The following is an 18,479-nucleotide window of genomic DNA, read 5'->3' as shown; positions in this document are numbered from 1 at the left end:
ATTTTACATTTTGTGATTTTTTTTCTAGCTCTTGCTTGGTTTTAAAGTCTTTCCTTTCCCAAAGATCTGACATGTATACTATTTTGTGTTCACCTAATTTGCTTATAATTTTCTTCTTTATATTCAGGTCATTCACCCATTCTGAGTTTATCTTGGTGTAGGGTGTGAGATGTTGACCCAAACCTAATCTCTCCCATACTGTCTTCTAATTTTCCCAGCAATTTTTATCAAATAGTAGATTTTGGTCCCAAAAGCTGGGATCTTTGGGCTCATCGTAGATTGTCATGCTGAGGTCATTTATCCCAAGTCTATTCCACTGATCCTCCTTTCTGTCTCTTAGCCAGTACCAAATTGTTTTGATGACCACTGCTTTATAGTATAGTTAAGATCTGGGACTGCAAGTCCTCTTTCTTAGCAATTTTTTTTTTCATGATTTCCCTGGATATCCTTGATCTTTTGTTCCTCCAAATGAACTTTGTTATGATTTTTTCTAATTCAGTAAAAAAGGTTTTTGGTAGTTCAATGGGTATGGCACTAAATAGGTAAATTAATTTGGGTAGGATTGTCATTTTTATTATGTTAGCTCGTCCCACCCATGAGAAATCGATGTTTTTCCAATTATTTAGATGTAGTTTTAATTGTGTGGAGAGTGTTTTGTAGTTTTGTTCATATAGTTCCTGTATTTATCTCGGCAGATAGATTCCTCAGTATTTTATATTGTCTAGGGTGATTTTAAATGGGATTTCTCTTTCTAATTCTTGCTGCTGAGATGTGTTGGAGATATATAGGAATGCTGATGACTATGCGAGTTTATTTTGTATCCTGCAACTTTGCTAAAGTTGTTTATTTCAACTAGCTTTTTGGTTGATGCTTTAGGACTTTCTAAGTAGACCCTCATATCATCTGCAAAGAGTGATAGCTTGGTCTCCTCATTGCCTATTTTAATACCTTCAATTTCTTTTTTCTTCTCTAATTGCTACAGCTAGTGTTTCTAGTACAATGTTAAATAATAGAGGTGATAATGGGCATTCTTGTTTCACTCCTGATCTTATTTGAAAGGCTTCTAGTTTATCCCCATTGCAGATGATATTTGTTGATGGTTTTAGATATATACTGTTTATTATTTTTAGGAAAGGCCCTTGTATTCCTATACTTTCTAGTGTTTTCAATAGGAATGGGTGTTGTATTTTGTCAAAGTCTTTTTCTGCATCTATTGAGATAATCATATTAGTTTTGTCGGTTTGCTTGTTAATATGGTCATTTATGTCAGTGGTTTTCCTAATATTGAACCATCCTTTCATTCCTAGTATGAATCCTACCTGGTCATAGTGAATAACCCTCGTGGTGACTTGCTGGAGTCTTTTTGCTAGTGACCTATTTAAGATTTTTGCATCTATATTCATTAAGGAGATTGGTCTATAGTTTTCTTTCTCTGTTTTTGACCTGCCTGGCTTTGGGATCAGTACCATGTTTGTGTCGTAAAATGAATTTGGTACAACTCCTTCTTTGCTTATTCTGTCAGATAGTTTGTATAATATTGGGATTACTTGTTCTTTGAATGTTTGATAGAATTAATTTGTGCATCCATCAGGCCCTGGGGATTTTTTCTTCGGGAGTTCTTTGATGGCTTGTTCATTTTGTTTTTCTGATATGGGGTTATTTAGGTAATCTGTTTCTTCTTCTGTTAGTCTAGGCAATTTATAAGTATTCATCCATATCACCTAGATTGCCATATTTGTTGCCATATAATTTGGCATAATAGTTTTTAATAATTGCCTTAATTTCCTCTTCATTAGAGGTGAGATCTCCCTTTTCATCTTGGATACTGTCAATTTGGTTTTCTTCTTTCCTTTTTTAAATTAGATTGACCAGAACTTAGTCTATTTTATTTGTTTTTTCAAAGTACCAACTTCTAGTCTTATTTATTAAATCAATAGTTCTTTGACTTTCAATTTTATTAATTTCTCCTTTGATTTTTAGGATCTCTAATTTAGTTTTCATCTGAGGATTTTTAATTTGTTTTCTAGTTTTTTAATTTGCATGCCCAATTCATTGAACTCTGCCTTCTCTAGTTTCTTAATATATGAACTCAAGGATATAAATTTCTTCCTGAGTACTGCTTTGGCTGCATCCCATTGGTTTTGAAAGAATGTCTCATCATTGTCATTTTCTTTAATGAAATTATTAATTGTTTCTATGATTTGTTCTTTAACTAACTGGTTTTGGAGAATCCTATTGTTTAACTTCCAGTTAATTTTTTATTTGACTCTCCATGTACCCTTACTAATTATTACTTTCATTGCATTGTGGTCTGAGAAGGTTGAATTTATTATTTTTGCTTTATTGCACTTGTTTGCAATGTTTTTTTGTCCTAATACATGTTCAATTTTTGTGAATGTATCATGTGCTCCTGAAAAGAAGGTGTATTCCTTTTTATCCCTATTTATTTTTCTCCACATACCTACTAACTCTAATTTTTCTAAGATTTCATTCACTTCTCTTACCTCTTTTTTATTTATTTTTTGGTTTCATTTATCTAGTTTGGATAGAGGAAGGTTCAGATCTCCCACTAGTATAGTTTTTCTATCTATTTCAGCCTTGAGCTCCACTAGTTTCTCCTTTAGAAATGTGGATGATATGCCATTTGGTGCATTCATGTCAAGTACTGATATTTCCTCATTTTCTATACTGCCTCTAACCAGGATGTAATTACCATCTCTATCTCTTTTAATTAGATCCATTTTTACTTTGGCTTTGTCAGATATCATGATTGAGACTCCTGCCTTCTTTTTATCAGTTGATGCCCAATAGATATGGCTCCATCCTCTTACTTTGACTCTATGTGTATCTCCCTTCCTCATGTGTATTTCCTGTAGACAGCATATGGTAGGGTTTTGGATTCTAATCCACTCTGCTATTCACTTGCATTTTATGGGTGAGTTCATTCCATTCACATTCAGAGTTATGATTACCCAGCTCTGTATGTCCCAGCATTTTGATTTCTGTTCCTAGTCCTGCCTTTTCTTCTTTCACTATTTCCTTCCATACCAATGTTTTGTTTTTTAATCAGTTCCCCTAATCCTCACCCTTATTTTACTTCCCTTTCTACCCCCTCCCTTCTTATTCCTCCCTTATTTTTTTACAGTCCTTTTAAACTACCCCCCCCACCCTCTCCCTTCCTTGTCCTGCTTCCCTCCCCACAAGTCTGTTTGTTACTCTTCTACTTCCCTATAGGGTGCAAATCAATTCTCTGCCCTAATGGATTAGATTGTTCTTTTTGAGTCAGTTTCAATGTACATATGAGTTGAGTATTTCATATCTCCAACCTCTTTTACCCTTCCAGTGTATTGATGTTCTCTCTCCTCCCGCCATGTGCTTCTTTGTGACATATAAATTTATCCCCTTCAGTTTATTTTCTCATTTCTTTTAGTATTAACCTCTTTTTTTTAGCTCTAGTTGTGTGTGTGTATATATATACACACACACACACACATTCGATGCCCTGAGCCTGGCACAGCCCTGCCCACAAGGTACTCCCTCCACTCTGGTACCTTTGCCCGCCCAGAGGTTCCAACTACCTCTGGAGGCTTAGGGTTCTAGGTGTGTGTGTGTGTGTGTAATCCTGGGACCTTTCTTCTCCCTTTGCCTTAACCTGAGTGTTCCTGAATTCTAGTTTTTGAGGGGCATACCTTTTAAATTGAGCCCAGCAGGAGGGTTCCTTGGCTCTTTCTTGTTGTTAGGTTTGATTTTCAGTTCCCTGGGAGCATTTAGTTTGTAATTGGTAAGGAAGGGTTTTCAGAGGTCTGAACTTTCGCTTTCTCTATGCCGCCATCTTGACTTTGCCTCGGTTTAGTTAAATTTAGTAATTTCAGTAACAACTAATTATTCAAGCAGCAAGGAGAAAGATCTTTAAACATGAAGGAATGCTGATACAAATAATCTAGTGTTATTTTGCTTTCATGAGAATTTGAAAGAGATTGAAATAGTATATTCCAAAATTCCAAGGAACTCAAGCAGCAACCCAGAAGGATATTCAGCAAGGGGGAAGTATTTGAAGCATTTCTTCAAATAAAAACCACCCAGAGATAAGAATAGGATAAACAGACTATTTGACTTGTAGACACCTCAAATAGTAGAAATATAGAAAAGATAAATAAGTATAAATGCCAAATAATTTTCACATTTTATTGTTAACTTTTGTTTTTAGATTACCTATATTCTCTACCATATGGCTTCCTTCACTTCCACTTAGAAAGTTATTTCTTAACAATAAAGTATGAAGAAAGGAAAAGAGAAAAAAGTGTTGCAAAATTAAATAAGATATCAATAAAATTGGACATTATCTGAATTATCACATTCTCATAGTCCTCTACTTCTGCAAAGGACTGGGATTGGAGTTTCTTCTTATATATCCTCTTTGGAGCCAAGCTTGGTCATTATAATTCACCAGTATTTGGTTTTTGCTGCTGTTCTTCTATGTATGATGAAATCATTGTTTTTCTAGTATGCTTCATTTTGCATCAGTTCATATAGATTTTTAAAATGCTTTTCTGTATTCATCATTTTAATTATTTCTTACAGTATTTTGTTAGTATTCATGACCCACAATTTGTTTGAGCTATTTCCTAGATGATAGACATTCACTTTGTTTTTAGTTCTTTGTGTATGATTTTTCTTTCTTTTTTTTTGTATAGAAATTGAACTGAAGGATAAATGATAGGATTAAAAAAGATCATTTTGAGATAAAAATATAGATCTAGAAAACCAGGATAATGGAAAGAAGATGAGCTGAATTATTACTTCATATACTCAATTTCTTACTCACTTTAGGCTATCATTATCTTTTTTTGGGGGGTGGGAAGGTGAACAGATGAGGAAAGAGAAAGTAAGTGACAGAAGGAAACTGGAAATTTACCTCTATAGGGGAACAGAAAGAGTGGGCTGTGGGAGATAACAGTAAAAAACAATTTATGGTAGGGACTGGGATGGGGGTGAAGAGTAGAAAATTATCTCTTCTTAAGAAGGTGAAAGAACATTTTGAAGTGGAGTAAGGAAGAACAATTCTGTTATGAAGGGAAGCTAATGTTTATGGCAAGTGATAGGACCTGTCTTATAATGTGTTTTGTATGGAGGAGGAATTTTCATATTTTCACTTTCCATGAGAGAAGATTGTACTTTTGAGGATTTTCCCCACACTGCAGCAGAAGTATGAAATCAGTCTGCAGCCAGTCCCCAAAGTGGTAAAAAATGATATTGGACCAGTGGTAAGATAATCTGGCATTAGGAATGGTAGAAGATAAGTATAGGACTTCATGTCTCAACACAGGGATTTCTACCATATGACACTACTTACATTTAGCATTAATTCTTACATGAATTGATCTTCCCCCTCCCCCAAGGTGAGGTATAGCAGAAGAAAAGGAAGACTGGTTAAAAATCTATATATCTATGTTGAAATGGGATAGAATAGTAAGTTCACATTTTGTGCTCTATAATATAAGGATGATATGAGAAATTAAGCCTTGTTATATTAGTTTAGAGATAAGTAGAGAAGCTGACTTCAGAAAGAATTGGAGTTTTAAGCAGAGCTAAGACAGTGTCAGTTTCAAATGTTGACAATTTAATGGTTTTTTTCTGTGGCAGTTACTCTCTGTTATTTGGAGGGATTTGAGAGTTACTGTCTGGGAGGCAGTTAGGAGTTTCTCTCTCTCTCTCCCTCTCCTTCTCCCTCTCCCTCTCCCTAACTTGGTTCTTTCTGAGACTCAACCAGTCAGACTTTGTTATTTTTATAACTTGAAGATGAAGTTAAGAATTATAAGGATAATAGTGTTAGTTTATTTAGAATAGTAAAAATTTGGGTTAGTCAGATCAGGAAGGATCAATATAGCCTGTGGAACAGGAGAAACCCAGTTTATTTGGGTGAAGTTAGAATCCCTTAGAATTAGAAATCCTTTTTTATCTTTATATTTTCAATAAATATTTTATTTTTTTGTAACAAGAGTCTCTTTAGTGTCCTTGTGCCTGGCCCTGAAGAGAAGTTAACTTATGAGCTTCACTTCATTTATATAAACTGAAGATACTTTGTAAGTACAGCAAGCAGAGTATCTAAATCAGTTTATAAACTAATAATGAATCTATTGCTTTATTATTTTTACAGTTCACCTTTTATTTTTACAATAAACTAGCCTCATGAAGGACTAGTAAGGGTATTACTCAGATTTGGAGACTAGAATACAAAAAAGCCTGAATGAAAAGAGAAATTAGGACAGGCCTATTGAAAGGAAAACCTATTGAAAGAGGATACAGTAAGGAATATTCCTTTAAATAAGCGGTTGAAGGAGAGAAGAATTGAAGATTTTAGAAGCATATGCTTAACTGGACAAAAAAAGAGATCAAAAGAGGGAGGGAAAAGGACAACTTTTAAAGAAATTAACAATTTAAGAAGAGTTAAGAAACTTGAGCTAGAGCAGATTAACAGATGTGATGAGGGGCAGGAAGAGACTGAGTATAGACTAGAGTCAAAGTATAGTAAGCAAAACTAATTGTAGGGTCAAAATGTTCTCTTAAAATAATACGATAAAAATAAATATAAAAGCAACATGCCTAATAATCACAACCTTAAAGCATGTAGGTTCTCATCAACTTTTACCTGGACAATAATTTTCTGATTAGCCTCCCTTCCTCAAGTACCTTCCCTCTCCAGCCTGTCTACCACTCAGCTGCTAGAGTAATTTTTCCTAAAGTGCAGAGCCGATTGTCAGTCTTTTACCCAGTAAATTTCAGTTCTCAATTATTTCCAAGGTTCGGATGCAGAATTCTCTGGCAATTGAAAGCCTTTACAACATTGTTCTGGATTTTTTACTCTGTTCTGCATAGTCTATGATCCAGGAAAATACCAGCCTTCTTACTGTTCCCTTGCACAACACACTCATGTCTCACTTGGGGCCTTTTCACTTGCTCTCCTTCTTACCTGGAATGCTTTCTCTCATTTTCACATCCTGGCTTCCCTAGTTTCCTTCAAGACTCAGCTAAAATTCTCCCTTCTGTTGGAAGCTTTTCCCGGCATTTTCCTCTTTCTTCCCACTCCATTCCTTCTGAAATTACCTTTGCTCTGCTCTGTATTTATATTGTATATACAGAGTTGTTTCAGGTTGTTGCTTCTATTAGAATGTGAGCTCCTTGAGTGCTGGAACTTTGGTTTTGCCTTTCTTTGTATCCTTATTGCTTAACATATTACCTGGTAAATATTAAGTGCCTAATAAAAGTTCGTTAACTGGATGACTAGAGCATAAATAGATTAAGAAGTCCAATAAATAAAAAGGTTGAAGAATGAATAAAAGAACAAAATTCAACATACTGTGACAAAAACATATCTTAAAAATAAAGATAATGCAAACAAATAGCTTGGACAAAATTTATTATGCATCAGGCAGTTTCCCCCAAAACCTTGTGTTGCAATCATGATTCAAAAATCATTACTTTTCCACCAAATGATGGCATACTTTTCTGATTTATTTATAAAGATTAAGCTGAACCCAAGTTAAATTTAGCTGCAGTCATGGATACTGTAGGATATGAATTTATGCCTAGGACTAACCCAAGAACCTAAGAAGCGTTTTGAGAATGGCCTATATATAGAATAGTTGGTTGAACAGTGCCTTCATTTAGAATCCGTCCTGATAGTATTCTTGCTTCCTTCCTTCCCAAATCCCTGGTGCCTCCTTCTTCCATTTTCTTCCTTCTCCCCAGTTTCACTTTGAGTAGTAATTAAATGGTACTAGTTTGAATCTCTTTTATTTTTATTATTCTGTATCCTCTGATCAAGATTTAGAAGACCTGGAGAGAGGGTTAAAGAGGATATTTATGAGAGACTTCCTAAAGTGAATTCAGAACTAGACTTAAGGCTTTTAAACACCCTGGCATGATTAGAAAATTGTTTTGCTCCCTTGTTGTTTGAAACTTCAGTATAACAGACAACTTAACACAAAATAAATTCTTTTATTCCAAGGAGAATAGATTTTTTAAATTTACAAATTATGCATTAAGAACACATTAAAAAGTATTTCTCATTATATTCCTTGCCTGTTTCTAGCTGGGCTCCAGGTGGAATTAACTAAACTATTTCAGAAAGAAGAGAAAAGCTATGGTAGTGGTTGTTAGAGGCTGGGATTGCAGGGAGAAGCAGTTTGTCCGAAGAAAGTAGTTGGAAAGAAGAATGTGTGTATAAAAGAAAAAAATGTTAGTTTTACAATAGCTTACAATATGACACTTTGAAGACTTGCAAAGCATTTTCCTAATAGCAACTCTATGTGATATGGATAGTGAAATAGTATGATCCCCATTTTACAGATGAGAAGACTCAAGCCAAGAGACATTACAATAATTTGCATAGTGTCATATGAAATGTCTTAGCTGGTAACTAAGTCCAAGTCTCCTGTCACTGAGTCCATTGCTACCTCTGTAACTTCATATTGCTTCTGGTATTGGAGTTAATGATGCTTTTGGCTAAAGGAGTTAGAAGATACGGATTTGAATTCTGGCTCTTTATACTCCTGAGCTTTGCTTTTCAGATCCTAGTTTCCTGTTGGGTAAAAAAGAGGGGGTTGAGCTAGTTGATGGCTTAAATATCTATCCAGCTCTAGAATATTATAATTCTGTGAAATTATAAGATCTCTTTACTACATTTGTTCTCAGGTAGCATACGTTGACTGTTACAATTTAGATACTTACTGTCAATGGTAGGGGAGGAGCTGTGAAGGGAAAAAAGATGGAATTTTGTCAGAGAAGGAAAAAAATATTAGGACTGATTTTGGGTGCAAAAGATAGAACATAAAATGTTAAGACTGGAAGAGACCTTTAGAAATTTCTAGTCCAGTGTTTTTATTTCTTAGATGAGCAAATTGAAGTCAGAGAACTGAAATGTCTAGCCTAGTGTTATATAGCTACATAGTGGCAGAGTGGACTCTAGAACCTATAGAGTTTTTGACTTTTGATACTGTATCCTCTTTCTACTGTAACACATTGTAGTTACATTAGAAATTAGAAAATCTTTCTTCCATTTTCTCTCCACCTTCAGTCTGTTTTAAGCCAAGGAGAGATGCTTATCAGGGTTGCTAGATGATTTTTGTACACCTAGATTAGGGAAAAAGAAGCATTGAATTGAAATTTTGCTTATTACCCAGTTCTAGCAAGGATAAAGGTCTTTGAAAGTGCCTGGTGATCACCTTTAAAATCTCTGTAAAAGTTTCTCTCTATCCTTATCTTTCTCTACTTACACCTGCTTTTCCTTAAGCATCAGAATTGATAAAATAATAATAAAATAAAATAAAATTGATGTAAAATAATTTTTAAAAAATTATGAAGGGGAAAGTGAGCAAATATTTATTACATATTTTACATATATTATCTCATTTGATCTTCCCAACAACTTGGGAAGGGAGGTACTATTATTGCTCCCATTTTATAGTTGAGGAACCTGAGGCAGACAGGTTAAGTGACTTGCCTAGAGTCACATAGTAAGTGAATGATATTGGATTTGAACTCTGGACTTCTGGACTTTACACCCAATACTGTATCCAGTGTGCCACTGAGCTGCTTAATTACACTTGTCCTTTTTTCTCCTGTTATTCACTTCAAATGTATAACATTTCAAATTTATTCATTATATATTTACTAAATATCTATTGAGTGCAAGGAACTGTGTTTAGGACTTGGACTATGAAAATGAAAAAATAATCATAGTTCTGGCTTACAAGGAGGTGAAACACATACACAAATTACTGTAATACAGGTGAGAATATTTTTATAAAGGAAATATTTAAAAGTTATCTGAGAGATTTCAGGAGCAAGGAATCATAGAATACTTTTACCTTTAGGGTAGCAGGGAAAGCATCATGGAGAATATGCCATGGAAATTTATAGGGTGTAAGGGTGAGGGGAAAAAAGTCCCATTGGAGATAGAGGTCAATGTGTATAAAAGTCCAGAGATGGAATTGGGGAGGGGGAGACTGGAGAAGAGCTAGTAGTTAATTTATTATTTATTTGTTTTTATAAGATTTTTAAAATTTGTTTTTATAAGATTTCTTCCTCTGTACAGATACGTTTTCCTTTGTTCATTAATTTTTCATCACTTTCTGGAAGGGGTCAAGTGGCAAGTTAAACTTTCAGTCCCCTGAATATGTAGTTTATCATCACATCAATCAGAGTTCTAAAATATTTCAGAATTGTTTTTCTTTGTCATTGTGTGAATTATTTTCCTAGTTTTGTTTACTTTGCTCTGTATCAGTTCTTAGAGTTTCTGCCTAATTTCCTTTGAAATTATCTATTTCTAGTACAATAATTTTCTTTTACAGTCATACTGAATTTATTTAGCCATTTCATAATAGGTGGGTTCCCTTTTTGTTTCCAGATTTGGGCTATTATAAAAAGATCTAGCCATGTAGTTTAAGTAGAACAGGCTATATGAAGGGAAATAGTAAAACATGGCTCGAAAAGTAATTTGAAACAAGATTGTTGGAGGACTTTGAATCCCAGTCTATGCAATGTGTATTTTATTCACAGGCAGTGGGGAAACCCTAAAGTTTTTCAAATTTTATTACAACTCTGCATTAAGAAACAAGGGATTGGGCAGCTAGGTTGCTCAGTGGATTGAGAGCTATGCCTAGAGATGGGAAGTCCTAGTTTCAACTGTGGCCTCAGATACTTACTAGCTCTGTGAACCTGGGAAAGTCCTAGTTGTTTAGCCCTTACTGCTCTTCTGTGTTGGAACCAATACATGATACTGATTCTAAGATGGAAGATAAGGGTTTAAAAAAAAAAGAAGTAAGGATAATAATGTGAAAAGACTTGAGCAAGAAGATTAATTTTTTTTGGTAGAGGTATAGATGATTTGAGTGAGAAGAGGAAAAATTTTTTTTCACATGGAGTTTACAGTCTTTTTATGTTTTTTTTTTCTTAACAGAATTTATTTTCTTGTATCTCAGCTTCTTTCTCCCCTCCTCACATCATAGTATTCTTTATTCAGCAAGCAGATCTGTACATTAGGTTATGTCTTTCCTATTTCCATTTTTCATCTGGATGTGAACATTCACAAGCCATTCTTCAAATATTAAATGTGTAGTTGTATATAGTGTTCTTTTGGTTCTACTCATTTCACTCTTCATTATCTTATGTAGTTCTCTCCAAATTAAAAAAAATTAATTTGCTCGTCATTTCTTATGATGCAGTAGTATTCCATCATCTACATATACTATAATTTGTTTAGCCATTCCCTTATTGATGGACATTCCATCAATTTCCAGATATGTGCTACCACAAAGTGAGCTGCTATAAATATTTTGGAATATATAGGTTCTTTTCCTTTTTTCCCTGATCTTCTTGGGAAATAGACCCAGCAAAACTATACATACATAGTTTTATAGCTCTCTGGGCTTAATTCCAAATTGCTCTCTATAATGTTGGATCAGTTTCACCAAATGTGTATTAGTGTCCCCACTTTTCCACATCCCCTCCAACATTTGTCATTTTGCCCCTTTGTCAAATTAACCTATCTGATGGGTGTGAGATTATTCCTCAGAATTGTTTTGGTTTGCTTTTCTCTAATTTAGCAAATTAGAACTTTTTTTTGGTATACCTATATATAGTTTTGATTTCTTCATCCAAAAACTGACTCTTCATATCTTTTGCATATTTATCAGTTGGAAGATGACCCTTAGTCCCATAAATTTGACAACGTTCTTTATATATATTTAGATATACCTCCTCTATCAGAGAGGCTGTTCATGAAAAATTGTCCCCAATTTTCTGCTTTCTTTCCAATCTTGGCAACACTTGTTTTATTTGTACAAAAGCTTTTTAATTTAGTATACTCCAAATTATCCATTTTACATCTCACAATGCTCTCCATCTTTTGTTTACTCATAAATTCCTCTCCTGTGCTTAAATCTGATAGATAGTTTCCTGTTCTGATTTGCTTATGCTATATCCTTTTATGCCTAGATCTTGTATCCATTTTGATATTACATTAATGAGTGATGTAAGATAAAGGTCTGTACCTAATTTCTGCCAAACTTCTTTCCAGTTGTCCCAGCAATTTTTACCAAATAGTGATTTCTTATTCCAATATCCTGGATCTATACTTTTGTGAAATTCAAGGTTAGTATAATCTTTTTCTACTGTTTGTGGGTATGTCTGTTCTGTGCCACTAATCTACTCTTCTATTTTAGTCAATGCCAAGTAGTTTTGATAATTATTGTTTTATAATACAGTTTAAAATCCAGTGCTACTAAACACCTTTCTTTACTTTTTTTGTCATGTCTTACGACATAATTTTTATTACTTTTTCTGGCTCAAATTGAGTGGGAAGGCATTGAATAAGAAGATTAAGTAGGACTGTCATTTTAATCATATTAGTTCTGCCTACCCATAAACAATTAGTATTTCTCCAGTTATTTAGATCTGACTTGATTTGTGTAAAGAATGTTTTATTATTACTGGGTTTGTTTTGGCCAATATACTCCCAGATATTTGATTCTATCTGTGGTTATTTAAAATGGAATAGCTCTTTTTATCTCTTCTTGCAAGAATTTGTTAGTAATATGTGAAAATGCTGATGATTTATGGGGGTTTATTTTATATCCTGCAACTTTACTAAAATTATTGATAGTTTCAGCTAACTTTTTAGTTGAATCTCTGTGAAGAACAGTGTTATTATTTGAAATGTAACTTAATTAGTATTTTGTTCCACATTCAGAACATTTTCATTTCATTAGGATGAGTGCGTATGATATATGCTATCCACCAATGCTTCATAGTTTGGTACAGAGTTTCATAAATTACTGTTGTACAACCAAACCAAATGAAACAACTCCCCTCTCCAGACCACTATTTATCTGGTGGCTAGATTTTGGTGTTAAGCTCCCATGCACTTAGCTAGACTGATTCATGGAAATACATAATATACCTATGAATCTTTGCTCAAAGTCTTTACTTCTTGATCAGGACCTACCAGAGTTTGCTGTTCAGTGGGGATAGCTTTTAAAAATTATAGTCTACTTCATACCTTATTGATAAAGTTTGGATTTTCCTTACTAATGATAAATCATGGAATCTACTCTGAATCTCTGTACTGTAATTTCTAAAAAAATTGTTGTGCCTAAATTCACACTGCTTTACTGGGACCTTGAAGGCATTTGGAGGAATTCTTTCTCTTCTCAGATACATAGAACTCAGTGATTTTGGCTTAAAAAATTCCACACCAGGATATTTAGTGATGGCCAAAAAACCATCATGGGCATTGCAAATGGTTTGTGCAAATGCTCCAAAATGATCTGCAGGGAGTAGTTTGATACTACAGATACTTGAACAGATGCACAGGAAAGGAAGTGTCCAATAAAGATAAAAGATATCCAAGAAATAAAATAATTATTTTTACAGGGTGTTTAATAGAAACTTAATAACCTTCACTGACAGGTACTTATTTTCAAGCTTAACACTTAAACAGAAAATTAGGAATTTGGGGACTCTGCCAGAGCTTGAGTCTAGTCTTTGGGATAGTTCTTATATTTTGTTTAAATCATAATGTGTTTTCATTTATGTTACACAAAAACTAAAGTGATTTTCTTGCATTCGGTATAAGGAATTCTCCATCATGATGTATGTTCATTTATACTATACAGAAACCAAAGTAGCTTTTCTTGCATTTCAACACACAGTAGAAATTATATCCTAGATAGCTGTTTTTATTTCAGGAAGAATTTCTCCCAGTCTTGGTTTGGAATGTGTCATTTTAGAGGTAATCAAGAATGTAGCTGCACCAGAATTAAACTGCAATCATTTTGTATAATATGACTGTATCTCTTAAGAAGAATCAATTTTTCTCAGTTTAAAACCATGTGAGTTTGTGTTAGATGTTAAAATACTAGAAACTTCTATAGGGTACTGTTTTTGTTTTTGTTTTTGTGATTTCTCAAAGGCAGAATTTAATTGGAACCCTGAATTTGTGGGCAAAGCTATTCCATACCATATCAGCTCAGATGATTATTGTCTATAACTTTCTAAATCATACAGATTTTCCTCTGATTAAAAAAAATTTTTTTTGTGGAAAATAATGCAACCTTTAAGTTGTCCATTTATTTGTTATTTTCCCTTTCCCTCATTCCAGGTGCCAATTATGCACCCAGTGAATGAGAGAAACAGATATAGTTGAATTAAAAAAAAAAAAAGATTTGCATTCTGTCTTAGAATTGATGTGTGAAGTATTGATTACAAGGCAGAAGAATAGTAAGGGCTAGACAATGGGATTAAGTGACTTCTCCAGGGTCACCTGCTCTCTGGGGAATATCTGAGGTAAAATTTGAACCCAGGTCCTCCTATTTCTAGGCTTGTCTCTAACCACTGAGTAGTCAAGTTCTCCCCCCTCCCCCCAATAAATTTTAAATTGCAGCTATTACCTGCTGAATAAGAAAAAGAATCAAACCCATAAGAACCAGAAAATGGTCTTGCTCATGTTTAGGAGGGAAAACCCACAACTGTTTGAATCTCTGCTTCTAGATCATATAATTGCTTTTGCCATAGTAGCTATTACTGCAGACAAACTGAAGGTTTAATTACTAGATTGGTGGTTTCCTTCAGCAGTATACAAATAGGAAAAACACCACCACAGAAGTTAATTAAACAAACTCTCCTACTTTAACTTACTCCCTCTCTTATTCTCCAAACGTTGCATGTCATGCCCCCCTTTTAAGTTGTTCAATTAGAATGTTGTTGGGTATTGATGGTGTCAGATTTTTGTTCTGTAAAGTTAAGTGGTCATAAAATACTTGAAAACTCCTGCTACTCTTAAAAGACGGTCTCTTGGAAGCAATAGCTGGATTCTTTGCATAATTTAGAGATATATTGACAGCCATTTTCTGGAAAAATATATGTAGCTTTAGGAATTTATTTTTTTGAAAACCTATTTGAAAACTTATTGGCTGCCATTTTGTTTTCCCATATATCAAGTTGTTGCTTTAACCTATTATAGGTTAATATGGTATAGTGTACCAAATTTGATCAAAACCAGTTAGTTCTTTTAAAGTTTGCATTGGGTTAGTAAACAGAATGAAAAATGATAACTAGTAAGTTTTGCTTAGATTTGAAAGAAAGCTCTCATGTCTTAAGTCAAGAATTGGTTAGGAATATATGTCTTTTTCAGCCCTTCTCTTCATGATATTAGACTTAGACTTTAACTATTTTTAAGTACTCTACTGCTCTAGTTAGGCACATTGTCTGTGTTTTTAATAGTCATTCCCTGCTTTAAGTAAAATTCATGAATATCTGGAGTAACCAGACAGATTAAGAGGTAGGATTATTCACTTCACTAAGGAATTATTTTCTTTATAAAAGAACCACATGTTTTTGCTGAAAGCCTTCTATAGGCTTTTAAAATGAGTTCCTTTATATAAAGTAAAACAGAAGCATAACTTTCCAGTATTATACTTATTGTGTGAAGCAAACATTGTATGAACTATTCATCCTTGATGAAGAAGAAGAGTAGTAGTAGTAGTCTCTCGGTAACCAAGGATGACGATTGTCTTTGTGTGCTTTCATCTATGATAGATGAGTGTGCACAAAGACACTTGTGCGTGAAGGAGATTTAAGTGGAAAAGTCGATGCACAGAGACAGTCCCACTCTCTCGGCGTTGGAAGCCTGGGTCCAGTGGCACGAAAAGTCGTTACACCTGGAGACTTCCTCAGCTGCATTGGATGGCCGTGTTGTCTTTTGTGCTCCAACATGCCCTGAGCACTCCACAGTGCTTTGCTGCGTCGCCCTCTCAGCCGTTGAACCTTCTTATTGGTTTCTTCCGTCTCTTTGGCTGAAGCAGTCTTCACATGCTGGGTGAGCAAAGCCCTGGTTCACCAGAGGTCGATGACCCAATGGTTACCCTCACAAGGTTTAGCTGACCTGTCGAAGCCGTTGCCGGGGTGTGGCTGCTGCCGCATGCTAGCAGCTACTAGGAGCCACAAGTGAGAGCTAGGTGTCAGGTGGGGGTCAGAGGCTGGAGAGCTGCCCTAAGAGGGCACGACAAGCCCTCCATACCAGAGATACTACCCCTCCCTGAATACCCCATACACCCTTGAAGAGTACCATGAACAAAAGCTCACAAGTGGGAATGAGAAGGATAATTTACTTGGTGGGGAAGAAGAGTACAAAAAGTATCTGTTGAGACATTCCATATTATCCTAATTCATTCATCTTCAATCACAAATACCTCCTGTTCTAGAGAAACTTTTCTACATTATTCTCTGGTTGGTGATAACCTTTTTTTCTTTGACTTTGCATAGCATTTTGTTTTATACTTCCTTAAAACATCATATGTTGGTGTTTGTATCTTATCCACTGATAGAGTATGACCTCCATGGGGGCAGGGGATCATGTCTTTTCTAAATTTTGTATCTCCGAAGTCCCTAGAACAGTGCTTTCCCACAATACTTAATACATATTTGTTAAACTGAAATATTTAAAGATAATACTGGTTTAAATTTTTTTTAAATATTGCTTTTGTCACATTTATTTAACATTTCAAACTTCTTAGTATGGTTTATACTTACTTGATTTATCAGGTTGTAAATCCTGTACATTTCCCACTGTACCATTCTGCTTCTGATGGTTTTTGAGTAAAAGGGAAGGAGATTGAATATACTTACTGGACTACTTAGAAAAAAGGTAACCTCATTTTTCATATTCTGTATTGGGTCCTTTTTTGTTTCTAGGTGTGTGATTCAATATGCTTAGTCCTTATGACCATCTGTGGTATGATTTTAGAAAGTACTTTGGAAACTGTAAGCCATTACATAAAAGTGAATTATAACAACTATTATAGTGCTAAACGCTTGGGGGGGATGAGATTGGGGGAACACACAATAAACATTGTTGAAATGATTCAAAAGAGCCTAATTTTTCATGCAAATACTCAATTATTTATTGAGCTTTTGTTATAAATATAAAACTTTGCTTGATGCTGTGAAGTTGTGATGCTTGTTCCAACTAAACAGGTACAGATGTGCAAGACCAAACCTACAGAGGCACTTTTTATTCTGAAATGCTTACCTTTAAATTCAGGTAGCTTCCAAAAGATGCATATAGCCAGATCTTGCTTACTGTGGGGAGTGCTGGAGAGATCTTGTAATCCTGTGGAGTTGTTGCATTTATTTGAATGCACCTATTCAAAGTTGTAATTGTATAAAATATGATAATTGGTTCCAACCCAATGAAAATATACTGTAAGAATTCAAACAATTTGATCATTTCCTGGGATTCATTATTCTCACTAATTAGGACTTAACTGTAGTGGTACCCAACCCTTAAGTGAACTAATAACTGTTTAGGTTTTTCTAAGGCAAAAATAATTAAAATAATTTAAATTCAACAAATTATCATCCAAACATATCAGTTTTATTGAATAATTGCAATGACTTTCAACTGTATAATGCTTACAACAACTTAAATTAGTTCAAGAATCTATCTATTTATAGATGAGGAATCTGAGGCTTGGTGACTTTTTTGGTTCTTTTTTAATTGGTTCTAAGGCAGAAGAGTAGCACAGGCTAGGCAGTTGGGTTTTAAGTGTCTTGCCTAGGGTCATATAGCTAGGGACTGTCTGAGGCTATATTTGAGGGCCTTCTCACCCCAGTCCTGGTGCCCTATCCATTGTGCTACCTAGCTGCCTCTTGGATAGATTTTAAGTGACTTATAGCTAGTAAGTGTTGGAATTGAGATTCAGACCTACACTTAAAAAATTTCAAATCCAGTCTTTCTTTCTACTGGCCACTTTCTAATCAGCTTATTCTAGTAATCTACGTGGTTAGTGATCTTTAATAGGTCATATTTACTACTTTTAAATATGTAAGTACTTTCATTAGTGTGGGTGCTCTTTTTGTCGATGAAGATCACTTCTTCCACTCAATTCAAATCTTGGTAGCTGTTTTCTGCTGATCTCCAGGACACTCCCCATCCTTCCTCAATGAATTTAGTACTGCTTCACAGTCTTTGTCTCTTCCCCAACTCCTGCCCTTACCAGTACAAATTGATACTCCCTCAAACACTGACTTCCCAGTTCCTCAACTTCCTAATTTACCTTGACCAACTGCTCTACACTACCTTAGCTATAGCCCCAATGTGGTCACATTCTTGATCTTGCCATTGTAGACAAATATTCCATGTTCACAAAGTTTGAAATTCCCTCATTTGATCAGTTTGTTCTCATTCCACTTCTCCTGCCTTGGAAACCTAAACTTTGTTCTTCACCCTCACTGGATGGTTACCTCATTGGACATGACTTCAAATCCTTCACCCCATGGTTCTTTCTTTGGCCATCACCCTTGGCCTAGCCCACTGCCTTCTCTTACCCATCTTGACCCTTTGGTGAACCAGTTCAACTTTACATTGTCATCTTCTCTCAGGTCCCTGGCCACTCCACCCTAGTGAAGATCTTATCATT

General features: G+C 34.8%; 1 protein-coding gene across 4 annotated transcripts in view; it reads left to right on the top strand.

The window, feature by feature from the left end:
* SCAI (suppressor of cancer cell invasion) overlaps nucleotides 1-18,479 on the top strand; it is a 207,494-nt gene that overhangs the window by 34,829 nt on the left and 154,186 nt on the right. Inside the window, exons 1-2 of one of the 4 annotated variants that reach the window (XM_056812136.1) lie at nucleotides 4,644-15,877; nucleotides 16,603-16,705. The exons of 2 other annotated variants lie outside the window; for them this stretch is intronic. The gene's annotated coding sequence lies outside the window, so the exon portion shown is untranslated. Of the gene's footprint in view, nucleotides 1-4,643; nucleotides 16,706-18,479 lie in introns of those variants that run through there. One more of the 4 variants, XM_056812135.1, reaches the window with a different exon arrangement.

This window comes from Monodelphis domestica, chromosome 1 (assembly GCF_027887165.1).
Source record: "Monodelphis domestica isolate mMonDom1 chromosome 1, mMonDom1.pri, whole genome shotgun sequence".
Taxonomy (NCBI): Eukaryota; Metazoa; Chordata; class Mammalia; order Didelphimorphia; family Didelphidae; genus Monodelphis; species Monodelphis domestica.
The sequence above is the reverse complement of the archived record's forward strand: the minus strand, read 5'-3'. Positions and strand labels throughout refer to the sequence as shown.